The sequence below is a fragment of the Vombatus ursinus genome, unplaced genomic scaffold (assembly GCF_900497805.2).
Source record: "Vombatus ursinus unplaced genomic scaffold, bare-nosed wombat genome assembly UNPS02014802.1, whole genome shotgun sequence".
NCBI lineage: Eukaryota > Metazoa > Chordata > Mammalia > Diprotodontia > Vombatidae > Vombatus > Vombatus ursinus.
In genome coordinates, this window is record NW_020954580.1 from 4,123,315 (window position 1) to 4,140,573 (window position 17,259).

The window sequence follows — 17,259 nt, forward strand, 5'->3', positions numbered from 1 at the left end:
ATTTTGCAGATAAGGAAACCAAAGCCCAGAAAAGTTGGTGACTTATCCAAGGTCATACAGGTTATTGGAGACACAGGCAGGATTAGAATGAATCCAGGCTCTCTAACTCCAAATTCCACCCATTTTCTCCAGCATGAGCAGAGCAAGATTTTAAAAGAAGACAGTTTTTATGTCAAAAGAATAAATCCTTTAAGTGGGAATTTCTGACATCAGGGACAGCCTGAGGGGGAAACATCTGGGGACACTAGAATTTTCCATGTATCCTTCAAGCTAGGCCAGTAGTCCATCATCCACTTACAAGTAAAGTTCCCACCATAGATTCGCTGCCAAAAGGACAATGTATTTAAGTTTCGAAAATTGTTTCTGCCGATGATTCCCCTTTGATCTTCTAATTCTTATTCCTCCCCATCTCCATGGGTATTCAAGAACAGTCTGATATATTTGTGGATCTACAGCATTGTTTAATATTTTATCAGCAGTATATTCCTTTGAGTTCTGACTATAATCTCAGTCGACAGCCACCCCAATCAACTCCATAACTTCTCTTTCTATCTATCAAGCCCATGTGTGTGTTCTTACAGAACAGCTTCAGTCCACTTGTAGACAATCAGACTAGGGTTACCTACCATCTATCTTCATTCAGATCACTTTTCCCTTCAATCTACCCAACAGAATCTGTTTATTGGTATTGTTAAGGGGACTTCCAGATTTTAACTCAACATTTAAGCTATTATAAAAAAAAGTCTCTATTTCCTGACTTGACTTTCAAGTCTTCAATACTATAATCTAAAATACCATCTCAGTTACAGAGAAAGTCACTCTTGATAAGGGTGAATGTATAGCCCAGAAATGTTTATATTTTCCGTGCTTGGGGTCTCCTGTAAGGATAAACATAAGAAGTTTTCAGTGCAAAAATCTGGCCTCTTGAACAATTTGTTTGGTTCTGGGACGGGGGGGTGGAGCTTAAATAAATATTTACAGTATTCGTATTATAAAAGAATTTTCCAGATGGTGCCACTCAAAATGCTGATTGTCTTCACAGAAACTGAGACCCTGCTAAAGGCATCACCGGAATTAATCTTGGTAACATAAAACAGTTGTGATAAGATAATCACTGATTTTACTGTGACATCAGAAACTCCTGTTAATTTTGCCCATGTGAGGATGAGAGCAGCCTGTCTAAACGAATTGAGGCAAAATCAGTCTTGCCTATGCTTCTGCACTAGGCCCAGAATAAGAAGATTCTGGGCTCAGCTTGTGTGATACACAATTTAACTCAGTTAGTGTGCACTGACTGTTCACTGTGTGTCTAGCCCTGTGTTACAATAGAAACAAATGGTGGACCATTACACTCAAAAGGATTATGCCATTTCAACAATGGAAGCCAGGAACAGCAGTTACTGGGAGGCTGAGGAGTATCATTGTTAAGGAGACATTAGAATCATGTTAAATAGAGCTAAAAAAAAAAAGGGACAACAGTCAATCAGAAAGCAGTAGAGTCTGGCCCAGACTTTAGGGCTTCTACTCCAAAGCCATGGAGATAGAATAACTGAAACGACTGAGAAATCTATCAACACAGACCCTAACACTCAGGTAATTCTACCAAAGCCCTACCTGCATCCTGATTGAGCCTACCATGATTCAACAGGTGTCAGGTCTGTGCCTAGGCTTGACTAGTGCATTTCACAAAAGATCTCTCTCTCCCAGCTCTTCAGAGTATACACGGGGCATTCAGTCCCTCACCACAGTTGCCCCTCAGACTGAGCCTGTTGATCCCAACCAGGGCTGGGCTTTCTAGCACTGACAGGTACTGCTTTGCTTCTGAGAAACCAGAGCTGACAGCTGAAAGACTAAGTGACTAGAACACAGATCACTGATCCTTTTTGCATGTATATATGCTTATCCACTGTACCTCAAATATTTGTAAGTCAACAGGTGCAGACTAAAAGGCTCTTTCCCCAAGGACTTTCAAAAGGAAGCTAACACTCAGCTTAAAGTGGCCAGTTTAGCTCTCTTCCACCAAACACTATTTAGACAAAAGTTTATAACCAATAACAAATAGCAAATAAACCCATATATCCAGGCAAAACAGTAAACAGAATTATATGGATGGGAATGGACCAAAGAATACACAATGATAAAGATGTTCTTCTGAGGGAGAGAAATAAAACATTTTAGCTCAACCGAGGAGAGCAAAACAATTACCCTGAAGGGAAATCCACTCTCAATAGTCTTTAGGATTGAAAGTGCTGAAAATCAAAAAACAACTTCCCCTGCAGGTCTACAGCTCTGAAGATCCCAGTAGACCTTCCAAAGTTTGGGCTTGCCTCTGAAGATCGCCTCTCAGAAAGTCCAACCCCAAGGATGTGGAACCTACTGCTTGGAGGCCACATGTGGCGCTCTAGGTCCTCAAGTGCAGCCCTTTTGAATCCAAACATCACAGAACAATTTGTTCAGTCAAAGGGCTACACTTAAGGACCTAGAGGGCCATGTGTGGCCTGAGGCTGAAGGTTCCCCATCCCTGTCCTACCCTACAGTTTTGACTTAAAGGTGCCTCTCAGCCAGTCGAGTCATATCTCTCTCTTTATATGGCTGTCTTTCCAGGCAAACCATCTAACACTAGTGTACAGAGGTGATATATTTGTATCTCCAATGGTTTGTATATCAACAAACCCTGTAGTTAGATTTAAAAAGTATAGGACTGTGAGATTCAATTTTTAAAATTTAGTCTGTAGATAATTATTCTGCAGGTATGTCTGTGTGTATAGATGTGTGTTTGTGTGTATATAGATGTGTGTTTATTTTTGCTTTTGTTAGACTCCTGAGGTCATGGTTTGTAAGTGGCAGAGTCAAGATTTGAATAGAATGTAATCTCCTTGAGAACAGGAATTGTCTCTTTTTTTTTTCTCTCTCTCTCTTTCTATAGCCAGGGACTAGTATAATGCATGTTGCATAGTAAGCACTAAATAAATACTTCTGGAATGAATAAATGAAAAAATAATAATGAATGGTAAAATCTGTAGGTACAACAGCAGGTTGTTGGGAGACTTGTTTGGGTGGAGGCACCCTTTAGTAATGCTCCAAATTACACCTCATAGGACTGTTCTGCTTTAACATAAGGTTGGCCCTCATTTATGGAAACTTATGGAAACTCCCTGCATCTGATGATTCATACAGCAGGAAGGAAGAAGGAAGGAAACAAGCATTTATTAAGTGCTTACAGTATGCCAGGCACTATGCTAAGCACTGAGAATACAAATACAGGAAAATAGGAAGACAGTCCCTGCCACCAAGGATCTGACATTCTAATGGGGAAAGACAACAACAAGGGAAAAGAGGGAATGAAAAAGTGAGGACAGAAAGGTAAAAGGGTGGAGCGCTTGTTTTTGAAGTCTAGAAAGTCAGGGCCAGGGCCAGGAGAATATAGAGATAAATAATCAGCAGTGTGGGCTGGTGGAAAGTTAAATTTGGAGTTAATAGAGCTCAAAGAGAGGTCAAGTTCTGGTTCTGCGCCTTGGTATGTGTGTAAAGTGGCAAGTCGCTTGACCTATTTGGAGTTTCCTTATCTGGAGAACGAAGGCGTAAAGGTAGAGAGGATCTATGGTCTCTCTCAGCCCTAAATCTATGATACTATGAGCCTATGAAGTGATATAGCCTGAAGGAATTTGGAAAGCATAATTGGCAGGGATTATGAAGTGCTGGGAAAGAAACTGAAGACCTTAGCGGCAGAGGTGCTGTTTTCATCACTGGTAATGATGGAAGGCAGGGACTCGGAAGAGAAAGGCAGATTTAGGAAGTGAAAAAGATGGTTTCTGAGAACTAGATTTGGGTCTCCAGACCACAGCTTAAAAATATAGGAATGATGGGCTCTTGGCCAGGGAAGGAATGTAACTAACAAGGGCTTTAAAATATATATATAGATATATGTATATATCTATATATATATACATATATTGTTTTCCTGAAGTCTTGAACATCTGATTAAGAGAGCTATAAACTGAAAAGACAGACAGAGGATATTGAAAACAGTTAGATACCATATATAGTAGTAGTTACAATACAGGAAGGAGAATAGCAGTAGAGATTGTCACTAATTCAAGGGATACAAAAAACCAAGAAAAGAGTCAGCAATCAAAACCATGACCTCAGGAATCTAACAAATGCAAAAAAAGAGAAAGAGAGAGACAGAGAGACAGAGAGACAGAGGCAGAGACAGACAGACAGAGACAGAAAGAGACAATCAGAGAGAGAGAGAGAGAATAATAAAGAAAGTGAAATAGAGATGTTAATGAAAGGAAAAAATATTAACATCTTTAGCATCCCTGAGACTGAAGTTTGGCTCTGGATGGATAATTGTTTTTGTTGTTCAATTGTCTCAGTTGTGTCTGACTCTTCATGATCCCTTTTGGGGTTTTCTTGGCAGAGATACTAGAGTGGTTTGCAGCTTCCTTTTCCAACTCATTTTACAAATGAGGAACTGAGACAAACGGGGTTAAGTGACTAGCCCAGGGTCATACTCCTAGTGTTTGAGGCCAGATTTGAACTTATGAAGATGAGTAGACACTTTTCAAAAGGAAAATTATACATCAAAAGGTAAAAGAGTGAGGAGTAGAATTGCACTCATCTACAGAGATCCAGGAATCAGAGAAGGGAAATACAGTAGAGATCCTCTGTGAGGAAGATCTACAGAGAGAGACAAAGAAACGGTGATGCTGTGGACTGAAGGAAGAAATTGATGATGCTTGGGAAATATCACAAGCCTGTCAGAGAAGTAATATGATGCATTGGGGAAAAGTGTTGGATTTGGGGGTCATAGGACCTAGATTCAAATCTTGACTCTGCCACTTACAAGCTATGTGAGCTTGGGCAAGTCTTTCTCTCTGGACCTCAGTATCCTCATCTGCAAGATGAGAGTCAGACTGAATGAGCTCTGAGGGTCCTTATAGCTCTATATCCATGAATCTGTGACCTAATATAGTAGTGATTTGAGACTTCAATTCTTCAGTATCTGCTGAAACTGTCTCTCTCTCTGTCTCTCAAAAAACAGAGAAGCTAGTAATTTCTTGGCTTGCCTTAATGATAATTCTATTCTTCAAAAAAGTGAAAGAAGGGACAAGGGTAACCACTAACCTTGACCTGCTTCTGATCAATTAGGTTTTCCTGCTGAAGCAGAAATTATTGGAACCGCAACAGAAATGAACACTTCAAATTAGAATTCCTGATAGAGGAAAAGAAAGCTGGGTGTGGTTTCACCTGGCCCCTAGATTTTGATAGGTAAGATTTCAGAGGAATCAAAGAAAGAGTAGGGAGGGTCTCACATACTAAATGCATACAGAGGAAATCATTCCAGTAGGGATAGAGAGTGCATAAGTTTGAAGACAAAAAAAAAAATTTCAATGAGGAAAGGTAGAGTTGTCGAAAGAGACTGATTTGAATGCATAAGGAATTAATTAAGCAACTCAGATTTGTAAATGACATAATGAGATGGTGCAGATAATGAAGGATGAATTAAAAATCAGAGGGTAGTCCTGTAAGGACAGTGGTAGTAGGAGCTCAGAATAAGTTAGAGCTGCCAATGGATGCAAGGGACAATAGTGACAAAAATATAACTATTTGGGAGAAAAGAAGATAGGATTACTGCTTTTGAATGATAATAGATAATGGGGAGTCAATCAATAATAATTAAGCATTTTATTAGTACTGCTATGTGCCAGGCACTGTTCTAGGGGTGGGATTCAAATAAAATGGATGCAACAATTCCACTTATAAGGTGCTTACATCCTAACAGGAGAGACAATAAATATATACATCAGGGTAGAACTAGTCAAATCTGATTGTGATTATTTTCCCTGACAAGGAAAATGATCCTTTTATTAGAAATGACAGAACAAAATAGTAAATGGGAAACTGAAACAAAGATAGTCAAAAGCGTGTATTTATGTGTGTATATATGTATGTACACACATATACCCACCCCTATATATGTGTGTACATATGTGCATGTGTATGTATATGTATGTATGCATATGCATATGCATTCACATATTGACTCTGGGTAATCCATAGAGCCAGATATAAGGGGAAAAAAAAATCTTCTTATAGGAAAATGGTGATGCTAAGGCTCTATGGTACTGCTGCTCCTGTGGTATTTTCCTTAGGGCTACATTAATGCCAGCAGACAGCCTATGTGCTGAGATCTATCTCATATTTTGAGGCTTTGTCCTCTGTCCAAATAAATTATATATATAGGTCCCTGAGCCTAGTCAAATGCTGGTTAGTTGAAATGTATCTGTACCCCAAATTTAGCAGCCTAACATAGAGAATAGATTATAGGACCTAGAGCTAGAAGGACCTGGGTTTGAATTCTAACTCAGATGTTTACTAGCTGTGGTGCCATGGGGCAAGTCATTTAACCTCTCTGAGGCTCAGTTTCATCTTTTATATAGGAATAATAATAATGGCATCTATCTTGTGGAGTTGCTATAAAATAATGTACATACAGTGTTTTGCCTACCTTAAAACTTATATAAATGTCAACTGTTATTATCATCATCATTATTAAATACAGATAAGAATAATTAGCACAGGTCTATAACTGACCCCTTCAGCCTTTCTAGCATAGTCTTAAAAATATCACTATGGGAAATTTGTATGATTATATCATAGTTAACTTTAACTAAGACTAACCTATAACCAGAATAGTCAATTAATTGACAACAAAAAAATAAAGACCATCATAAAATGTTACAGTTGGAAGAAACCTTAGAACTCATTTCAGGCATTAAACCCCTGTTATAAGGTTGGGCCTGGTGGTCTTGAGGCCATTAAGGGAAGCTATAAGCTTATAGAACCTACTAATGAAAAAATACTGACAATCACATTTTTCAAATGTTAATACATCTGTGTCCCCCAAATATATTTTGTCTACCATCAGCTCATTTTTTCCTCCCTGACAGCAAGCCCTCAAAATAATAGTTTGCCCTGACCTCTGATACACAATTGGGCCAGCTCCACAGAGGCCATTGAAAATCTGAGTGTAAGAATCCCACTCTAAGCAGAGTACTTTGGAGCACACCCATGCCTCCATCAAGAGTACCCCTTCCCACTGGAGTACCTCCTCTCTGCTGAATGGACCTGTGTTTCTATGGTCATCAAAACAGCGTTGCCCTTACATGAGTTATACTCTATGTTAGTATGTATGCTGAGTTGTATGTCGGATCCCTTTTTCCTCTCTTCTCTTCCCTCTTGACCCACTGCTTGAAATAAAACTTTGCATTGAAATGATTCCCATTGTTTTATATGTTATTATCAGCATCTTAACTCATTAAGGGGTTGTTTTCCCCTACATCTCTGGCTGGCCCATGGGTCTTTTCTTAGACATAAACTGGGTACCCAGATAAGGACTTAACCAGTTGACAACCACACCTACAATGCGGGCAAGGGTCAGGATGGGGAGGAGAGCACTATGATCCCAGTTGTAGAAAGCAAGGGTCATTAGGGGAAGCCTATGTCCTCCCAGGAGAGACTCCCATGTACCAGAGAACTATTACAAAGCACTCCCAAATTTTACACATGAGGAAACTGAGACCCACTGAGATGAAATGATTAGACTTGATAGCTTAAGTATAACCACCCAACATCATTAAATGTTCAGGAGAAATCATAGGATTATAGATTTAGAGTTAATGCCCTTAAGAACCATTATGTCCAACCCTTTCATTTTACAGATGAGAAAACCAGCATAGAGAGATCTAGGTAATTTGCTGGTCATACAACTCAAAAGTGTCTGAGTCAGAATCTTCTTGAATTAAGGTCCAGTACCCTTTCTCCTATACTCTACATTCTCTATCAATAGACCCCAAAGCAATGAACACTCAATGACTAATATTAGACAGAATGCCTAATCTAAGAATCTAAGTAGCCAAAATACACATTGAAGCTACAATAAAATTATAAAAATGGGCTGGCGTATGTGGGAAGGCACAATAGATAGGAGAATGAGACAGAAGCAGATTTGGGGATTAAAATAGCAATACACATACACAGATTGTCAATGTAAATCTTGTTCAAGGCAACAAAGCTTCTTAAAAGCAAAACATATTTTAGAATGGTAAATTTAAAGGGAAATATGTCCAAATGTCTCACTGCTGCAAAAGTCCATTTCCTTACCCCCAGTACTCTCCAGTGAAGCTATATGACTGCACAACCTCAAATTCCCCAGACTAAGAAGGATTAAAATAAGCCAACCCAAATGGCAATAAAAGAACCATGGTGGGTGTAAGAAGGCTTTCCCATGATATCAAAGAAGACTTCTTTGTGAGAAACAATGTAGAAGACATTACTGAGGGAGTTTGTCCAGAAAAGAAAAAACTTGGAGCATATATTGAACCATATATGGGGCAGCTAAGTGTAGCATTGGATAGAGCGCTGGACCTGGAGTCAGGAGGACCTGAGTTCAAATCCAGCCTCAGACCAGCATCTGACTCTGGGCAAGTCACTTAACCATGTTTGCTTCAGTTTCTTTATCTGTAAAATGAGCTAGAGAAGGACATGGCAAATCACTCCAGTATCTTTGCCAAAAAATAAAAATAAAAATAAATGGGGCCCAAAGAGTCAAATATGACTGAAAAAGACTGAATAACAATAAGAATATATATTGAGGCATCAGATGGTGTCATAATACCACAGAGGTAGTAAGAGAAACTCAAAGAGGTCTCCACAAAGGTAACCACATTGTTGGAATTCTAGTATCAAAGCATAACAAAAAAAAAAGGAAGAAAAAACATACTTAATTTAAAACTTATAAAGCAAAATGCAGGCAATATGGTGAGGACTATACGGGCCCGGCTTCTGAGTCAGGAAGAGCCAAGATTAAGTCTTACTTCTGACATACTGACTATGTAATAATGGGCAGGCAACCACCTGTCAGCACCCCAGGCCCTATAAATTATAGAGAAGCTGCTTCTCTGAAGTGAGTTTTCCAAATCCAACGAAATCACAGAGTCAGACCAGAACCTAAAAATAACAGGTTGTAAAGTCGAATAAGACTGCTAAACCCTGGCCTGGCCATGTTCTCTACCATCATCCTACTTATTTCCTCTGAGAAGGTAATAGAGAGAGACTTTCCAAAGAGGATCTGTACAGTTCATTATTTCTCAGGAAATATACCACCTGAATAACTGTTCTAGGAAAATAAAGATGTTAAAATGGCTTTCCTTGAGGCTAAGTCTGACCATGTCACTAGTCTCATCAATATACTCCAGTGATTCCCTGTTACCTCTAAAATAAAGTATGAAATGTGTTGTTTGGCACATGTGTGCATGTACATATATGTGTATGTGTGTATTACACATGCATATTGTTTATATTTCTCTCTATCAAAAGAAGGTAGGGTACTTGAGAGCAGTACTATCCTCCCAGTTTCATTCTTGTCTTTGTCTCTCTACTGACTGGAAGAGCTCTTGGAACATGTTATTGTTTGTCCTTCATGTTCAAAGAGGACCAGTGGCACCATGGGGTGATGTCTTGACTTGCATGTGAATTGGATTTGAGTGAAGCAGAGTTGCACAAAGTCATTAGACTCACCCTCTCTTCCAGAGTTATTGAAGTCCAGTAGCAAGAAGACTGGCAAAAGCCCTGGATGCAGTGGATGACCTTGGCATCTTCCACGTCTGACCAAGCTCTAAGTGCTCCACAGCACCTGCTTCAGCTACCTTCATGGTCATTAGAACACCTTGTTCTCATCTGCACATTCTGCCAGGGAAAGGCTTCACATGCTTGGGGCAGACATCCCCCTAACTCCCAGACAGGTTTGAGGCCTGTCAGTTACCCTCAACCTGGTCTAGTCCTTCTTTGGTGATGGTTTTACTGGGTTGTGGCTGCCACAGCTTCTTGGAGCCACAGGTGAGAGTTGGGTAATAGGTGGCCGCCAAAGGTGAATGAACAGCCCTGAAAAGGACTCAGTAAGCCCTCACACCAGAGATGCTAATCCTCCTCAAAAACCCTATGCACTTAGCAGATGTTTATTGTTTGATTGCTTATCAATTCTAGGCAAATCAAAGAATAGAAAATGGAAACTTCTATTTAGACAGCCTTAGACTATACTTCGCCTGTCATCAAGGCTGTCTGACATCCACCCTGTCACTACTCCCCTTCTCCCCAGTAGGAAGAGTGACCCTCCAAACTGTGACTTCAGAGACAAACTCCACTCTCCAGTCTGTCTATCAATGAACATTTACTAAGGGCCTACTATATGCCAAGTAGTGAGGGAAGTAAGAGTAAGGAGTCTAATGGATGAGGCAACATGAAAACAGCTATGTACAAGCAAGATATATTGGTGATTAATTGGAGCCCTTCGAATTAAAAGGAATCAGGAAAGGCTTCTTGTTGAAGGTGGGATTATAGTACCCTGAAGGAAGTCAGGAGAGCCAGGAGGTAGAGATGAGGAAATAGAGAATCCCAGGCATGGGGAAAAGCCATTGGAAATTCCTAGAGCCAGTAGAATATCTTGTGTAAGAAATGGCAAGGAGGTCACTGTAACATTGGATCACAGAATATATGCAGGTGAGTGAGACCTGAGGCAAGGGGACAAACCAAAGGCTATTGCAAAAGTCCAAGCTCAAGGTGCTGACCAGGGTGGTGTTAGTGTCAGAGAAGAGAAGGGAGTATACATGAGAGCTGTTATGAAGGTAAAATCAATAGGACAGGGCAAATTCACTCACCCTTGGAATTTCACTCAGAGACTGAGCTATTCTGATTGGTTGGTGAATAAGTACAAACTGACCTTACCCATTCTACCTATCCCCATACCTTGCTGTGTATCTCATCTAGCCATATAGAAACCATAGTCTTCCTAGACATCTTGCCATCTTCTCTGCCTCCCTACCTTCCCCCAAGAAAAAACTACACCCTAAACCCCAACCCCAAACTCTCATTCTTGCTCTGGGAACAGTAATCAAATCAATGCTACCATTGCTACTGAGCAATTGGCTGTCCTATGGTTCTGCTCACAAACCTGCTGAATCCCCAGACCTAAATTCCCATTGCTGTCCCCTCACTTCCATATAAATGTTACACCCCATTACAAGAATGGAAGTACCTTGGGCATAAAGACCCACTCCCTTTTGTATCTGTGTCTCCAATACCCAACACAATGCCTGGCACACAGCAGGTTCCTAATTAAGTATTTATTCATTTATTTAAATTCAAACAAATTGCTAAAGAGAGTTTTTTGATAAAAACAAATTGAAGTATAGATTGAAACAGTAAACCAGCCAGAAGCATATGGAATGCTGAAACTCAGCCAACTGCCTCTATGAGGGATCAACAGCATCAAAGAGGAAAGGGGAGGAAATGAGCATTTATTAAGCACCTGCTATATGTGACTCACCATGCCAAGCACTTTACAAAGATTATCTCAGTTTTAAGACCAAGACCAGATTCTTTCAGGTACTTTTATGATGTATATGTAAAGCATCTAAGTAAGCCTGTTAAACAATTCCAAAACAAAATGTTAAAGGCAGATTTGGAATTTAAAAAAAAAGATTCAATTTAAATTTAAAAGGCAAATTCAAAATGTAAAAAAAGTAATGCAAAAAATAATAGAAGTGACAGGTAGGGCAAGGGCATTATATTTTCCTTTTCTTGCCCTTAGTAATGTCATTTTAAAATAAATCTCCATTTAAATGGGCAGTAACATGCAAACCCTCTCTATCAACCACAAGCCAGTTCTTGTGCAAAGTCAACTAAAAGACCAACAGGGTCACTCTCTCTTAGAAGTGCAAGGCCAGTAACATGCTAACACCTTAGGAACCACACCAAACTTTCTCCAAAGAGCCAGTGATTAAACAGCTGTGAGCTAGCATAACTATTTTCAGTATACTCTAAGGACCTGTGGCAAATTGCGTATTATGCCCATTTGGCCTACAGAGACACCTATCTCTATAAGTCAACTGATGCTTCTTTCTCCTTTGAGTTGTAACAATCTGTAGAATAAAGCCTTTTGATGACTTCTATTGTAAATTATAATAAAGTTGGTTTTCTCTCCTCAACTGATGCTAAAAAAAAAAAAGCCCAATTTAAGCAATAGCAGCAATGTAAAATTTCTGATGGAGGCAGGGCAATCCAGATGACTCATTGTGGTCTAAGGTACTCTTAAAATCCCCTTGTTAGTTGTAGAAAACATGCAACTAATAAACTATTAAGGAAAAACATATTTTCTATGATCAAAAGGGGTTTCAAGGAGATGAACACATATGTTGGAGGCCCTCTCTAGTCTAGGGCTCTCATTGGCACTTTCAGGAACACTCGCCTGATCCATGACTTCTTCTTTGTTCCTCCTAGGTGCTAGCTGCTAGTGCTAGTTTTTTGGGTTTTTTTTTTTAATTTTATATACAGCTAGAGTGGTATGACGGTTATTTGGAATAAGCAAAAATGTTGATAGTTTCATTTTGTGATAACAATAGTTGTGTGTCTGTGTGTTTCTACTGACTCTAGGATGATTCAGAACATCTTACCAGATTGAGCTGGTTTCCCTGTTTTTTATTAGTTCCCATCCGTTGAGAGTTGGATTCTGTGCCGTGCACATATTCTTTCACTTTCTTTTGTCTTTTTTTTTAATCTTATGGTTTTAAGTACAGATATTCCAAAGAAACATTGCAGCTTTTAAAGAGGACACTTCAAAGACTGTTAGGGATATTATAGTAAATATTGGTATGGAAAAGTTAAGAATTTCAAGGTTGATTTAAGCCCATTCTCATGCAAGATCAGTCATGCCTAAAATACAAAGGAGAATGAGATTAAAACAAAATCTAGTACCAGAAGTGACAAATTTTTGCTGCAGAATAGCCTCTAATCCTCTAAGCCTTCTAAACATCAGAAAACAAATACCTTCAGAGGTACCTGGAAGCTGGGGAGGTTGTTTTTGATTCCTCCACAGTACAGCATAGTTTTCTTAAAGTTAAAAAGAACATCAATTAGACCAAAAAATTTGCTAATCATAACTCTGAGTCAGTAATTGATTATTTATTATGTGTTTACTGTGTCCTAGGTATTGTACTAAGCACTGGAGATACAAACATAATGGATGAAATAATCCTAATTTGCAGGAGCAGTGGATGGAACGCTAGAACCACAATTAGAAAGACCTGAGTTTTCATTTCCAGACTGTGTGACCCTGGGCATGTAACTTAATCTCTATCTGTCTGTGTTTCTAATGGTAGAGACAATAAGGATATGCATAAATGTATAAAGAATAAGTAGGCCGCTGGTGGTGCTGTTCGGGCTGCTGGACAGCGGCCGGAGCCGGAGCAACAAAGAGCTCCGAGGGCGTTGGAGCCCGAGGGTCGCCCCATGACGGTCGTGGGCGATGCCCACGTGCTCGGGCCCGGCGGACCGGCGGCGCTGTTCGAGGCCTACTCCGACCCGACCCGCGAGAAGGCGCTGCGCGCGGCCCTCGAGGCCTCGGTGGAGCACGGCCCGGGGCGTCCGGGCTGTCGTCCTCCTCGACTCGCTCAACTATATCAAAGGCTTCTGCTACGAGCTCTACTGCCTGAAGCCCCTGCCGCGGGCGCCGGGCCGCCAGGAGGACTCTGGGCCCCAGGCCGAGGCCGCAGCTGCAGAGCGGGAGCACGGGTTGCAGGCCGGGGACCCCCGGGAGGACCGCGAGCCCCCGGAGGAAGGCTCCGAGGAAGGCCCAGGATCTCCGTCCTCGAGACTCCAGGGAACCCCGAGCCCGAAGGCACACTGCCCAGAAGACAGCGGGGGGCCTTGGGGTCACGGGCCTGGAGCGGCTGCGGATTCGGGGCTTGAGCCGGCCAGGAATCCGGGTCTCCCGAACCTGGGAGCCCTGAGCAGGGGCCAGACCTCGGCTTTACCCCGGAGCCCTTGGAGGCTTGGCCCAGCGATATGAGGCCCCAGACTCCAGGAATCGCTGGGACCGGCCCCTCTTCACGGTGCTGGGCCTTGAGGAGCCCCTGCGCCTGGCCCAGATCTGGGCAGTCCTCTTTGAGAGCCAGGTGCCTGCCCCCCACCAGGCCACCCAGTCACAGCCTCTGTCCTCCACCAATTTTTTGCACCAGCTGGATCAGGTCACCAGTCAGGTCCTGGCGGCCCTGACGGAGGCTCAGAAAACTGCCGTCCCCGGGGACTTGTTGGCCTTGCCTGGGACCACCAAGAGGCTGCTGTTCACTCGCCCCCTCTCTATGGCTGAGCTGAGCCGCCTCAGGCGCCAGTTCATCTCATACACCAAGATGCACCCCAACAAGGAGAACCTGCGCCAGCTGGCCAACGTGTTCTTGCAATACCTGGCCAGAGCCTCCACTGAGGGGGAGGGGGCCCAGGTAGGCAGGAGGTGAAAAACCTGCAGCTGCCTCCTGGTCCTCTGGCCCCCAGATTCCCTTCCTCCCAGCATCCAGTGGTGTAAGACAGTTAGGAGATGCTGAGAGTTTTACTTAACCCGACTTCAGACTGTGGCCAGTTTGGGCTTAGTGACAATGGTGCTTAAATAAGTGTTCCTTCAGAGAACAGACCTTTAGATGGATGGCGTGGGGGTTACCTTTGTATTCTTTTTGGGAGTAGCGAAATTTTTGGACACTGAACTTCCCTTCTCATTCTGGAGGCAACTAGACTCAAAATGGACAAGAACCTATTTTAAAAAACCAACAGAATTCTGTTTTTCAGTTGATGTGCTGCAATAAAAGGTTTTTTGGGGGTTTTTTGTTTTTAAAAAAGAATAAATAAAAAGAGAATAAATATAAATAAATGCAAAGTAATTGAATATGTTGGTATGGGGGGAGAGCACTAGTAACCGAGGAAATCAGTAACATTGAAGAAAAAAAATTTGTCATAAACAAGATGATCCAAACACTATAATACTAAAGACAAGAAAAGGTAATTTTTACCAGTGAAACTCCCTTTTTTCGTTTAAGCTCATACCAAATCTGTCATCAAGATACAGCCTGGTGAGCCTGTAAGATTTGGGCATCTTCATCAGACTATAAGACATCAACCTAAAGAAATATCTAGGGTATTGTTTTCTTAATTTGTTTTATTTTTACTTCCAGTGGTCCTAGAAGCCTTGTCTCTATGGAGACAATGATGAACTCCGATAAATATACTAATATAACAAGAAGTAGAATTGTTCCCAAATTACAGAAATTCCCAAATCGAGATGTGATTCTACAAAGTGGTCTTGTATTATGCCACACATAACAAAAAGTTAATAAGTTTATCAAAAGAACAGAAATAACAATTTTTCAATAGCCTGGAAACTCAAATAATTTAAACCACATTTTAAAAAATAAAAACACTAATCAAAGCTAAACTTAGAAAGATGTACAGTTTCCCAAAGGTGGGCTTAAATTCAATATGAAAAAGGTGTGACCATGATGGAAAATTAAAGAATAGGTATCAAAGTCTCGTGAATGCAATGCCAAATCATATAAAAATAAGCAAATGCAGCAAAAGGAACATATGTGTAATATTATAAGTTTGCTTTTTTATGGTGTAAAAAGTTATACAGCTTACTATATGTCAATAAAGGCAGTTAGGTGGAGCAGTGGATAGAATGCTGGACCTGGAGTTAGGAATACCCTAGTTTTCAATTCCAGTCTCAGACACTTATTAGCTGTGTCATCCTGGGTATGAAACTTAATCTCTGTCTGACTCAGTTTCTTCATCCATAAAATGGAGATAACAATAGCATTTAACTTCAAGGATTGTTGTGAGGATCAAACCAGATAATATTTATAAAGTGCTTTGAAACCTTAAAATGCTATATAAATGCTATTATTATGATCATGAATAATAATAGATTATTTTATCTTAATTAATTTGCACAACAGATATAAAAGATATAAAAGTACCTTCCTCCAATAGAATGTAGTGGCCTCAAAGGAATGGCCTATTTCATTTTTTGTCTTCATATCTCTTATGTCTAATATAGTTCTGGGCATTTCGTAAATGCTTGTTGGTTGGTGTATGGCTCTCTTTCCATTAGTTGATGGATTGTTGTTAGGGGTTAAGGGTAAAGAAGGCAGCAAGGTGGCACAGTAGATAGAGTGCTGGGCCTAAAGTCAGAAAGACTCTTCTTCCTGGGTTCAAATCTGGCCTCAGATACTTACTAGCTGTGTGATCCTGGGCAAGTCACTTAACCCTGTTTGCCTCAATTTCTTCATATATAAAATGAACTGGAGAAGGAAATGGCAACCAAGAAAACCCTAAATGGGGATGATGAAGAGTCAGACAGTACAGAAATAACTGAAGAAGAACAACAACAAAAAAAATAGCAAATAAGAGTGTAAGGAAAAGAACACTCTATTTGGTGTCAGAGGACTTGGGTTCCAATCTCAGCCCTGTTATTTACTACCTGTTCTTGCACAAGGTATTTAATATCTCTGGGCCTTTTTTTTTTTTACTCCATAAAATGAAAGGAGTGGAAAAGATGACCTCTAAGTTTTTGTTTGTTTTGTTTGTTTGTTTGTTTGTTTTTTCCCCAGCTCTAAATCAAATGAGTGTGGGAATCAGAGAGAGTCAGGATCTGTTCAAATGATCTCCATATGAAGCTTCTTTAGGTCTCCCTTCTGAGTCAAGTTGAACAAACTGAAATGAACAAAGATTTTCTCTCTTATCTCATACCTATACTTAGATGGAAGTATCTCATGGAAGCATGGCTTATTGGGCTTACGTATGATCCAAAGAAAGCTGCTGTAAGTTTTTGTCCATATATCTCAACTCTTCTGGGATCTAGTCTCACCCCATTTTGGATTCCATACACAAGTATAAAGTTTAAAACCAGAGTTTCAGAGCTGGTAGTCATCTTGTCCCATTCCACAATTTTATTGATGTATAAACTGAGGCCAAGGCTGGAAAAGTAATGACAGAGGTGGGATTTCAACCCAGGTCCTCTGTTTCTGTCACTAACCTTTCTACTAGATTAAAATACACCTCTATAACTCAGCCTCCTCATAGTTATGAGAATATCCTTTCTTCCAATTCCTCCTCTAAAAATACTGCTTTAATGCTCCACCAGGGGTGACCGTCATTTTTGGAGGCTACATCTGCAGAACACTGTCAGCTCCAGCCATGCTGGAAAAACATTGACTGCGGGTCCGGTTAACAGATGGTTTATCTTTTTCTGAAGGCTATCATCACTAAGTTTGGAGAGGCCATCAAAACACTGGGCATCAAGTGATGGATTTTTTTTTCCCACATAATCTCAAGAAGAGTTTTTATTAAAGTGAAAACAGAGAATCATCATCT

General features: G+C 40.6%; 1 pseudogene; it reads left to right on the forward strand.

Moving 5' to 3' along the window:
- The first annotated feature begins 9,858 nt into the window (after nucleotides 1-9,858).
- Nucleotides 9,859-14,354, forward strand: LOC114051489 (annotated as a pseudogene).
- The last annotated feature ends 2,905 nt before the right edge of the window (nucleotides 14,355-17,259 follow it).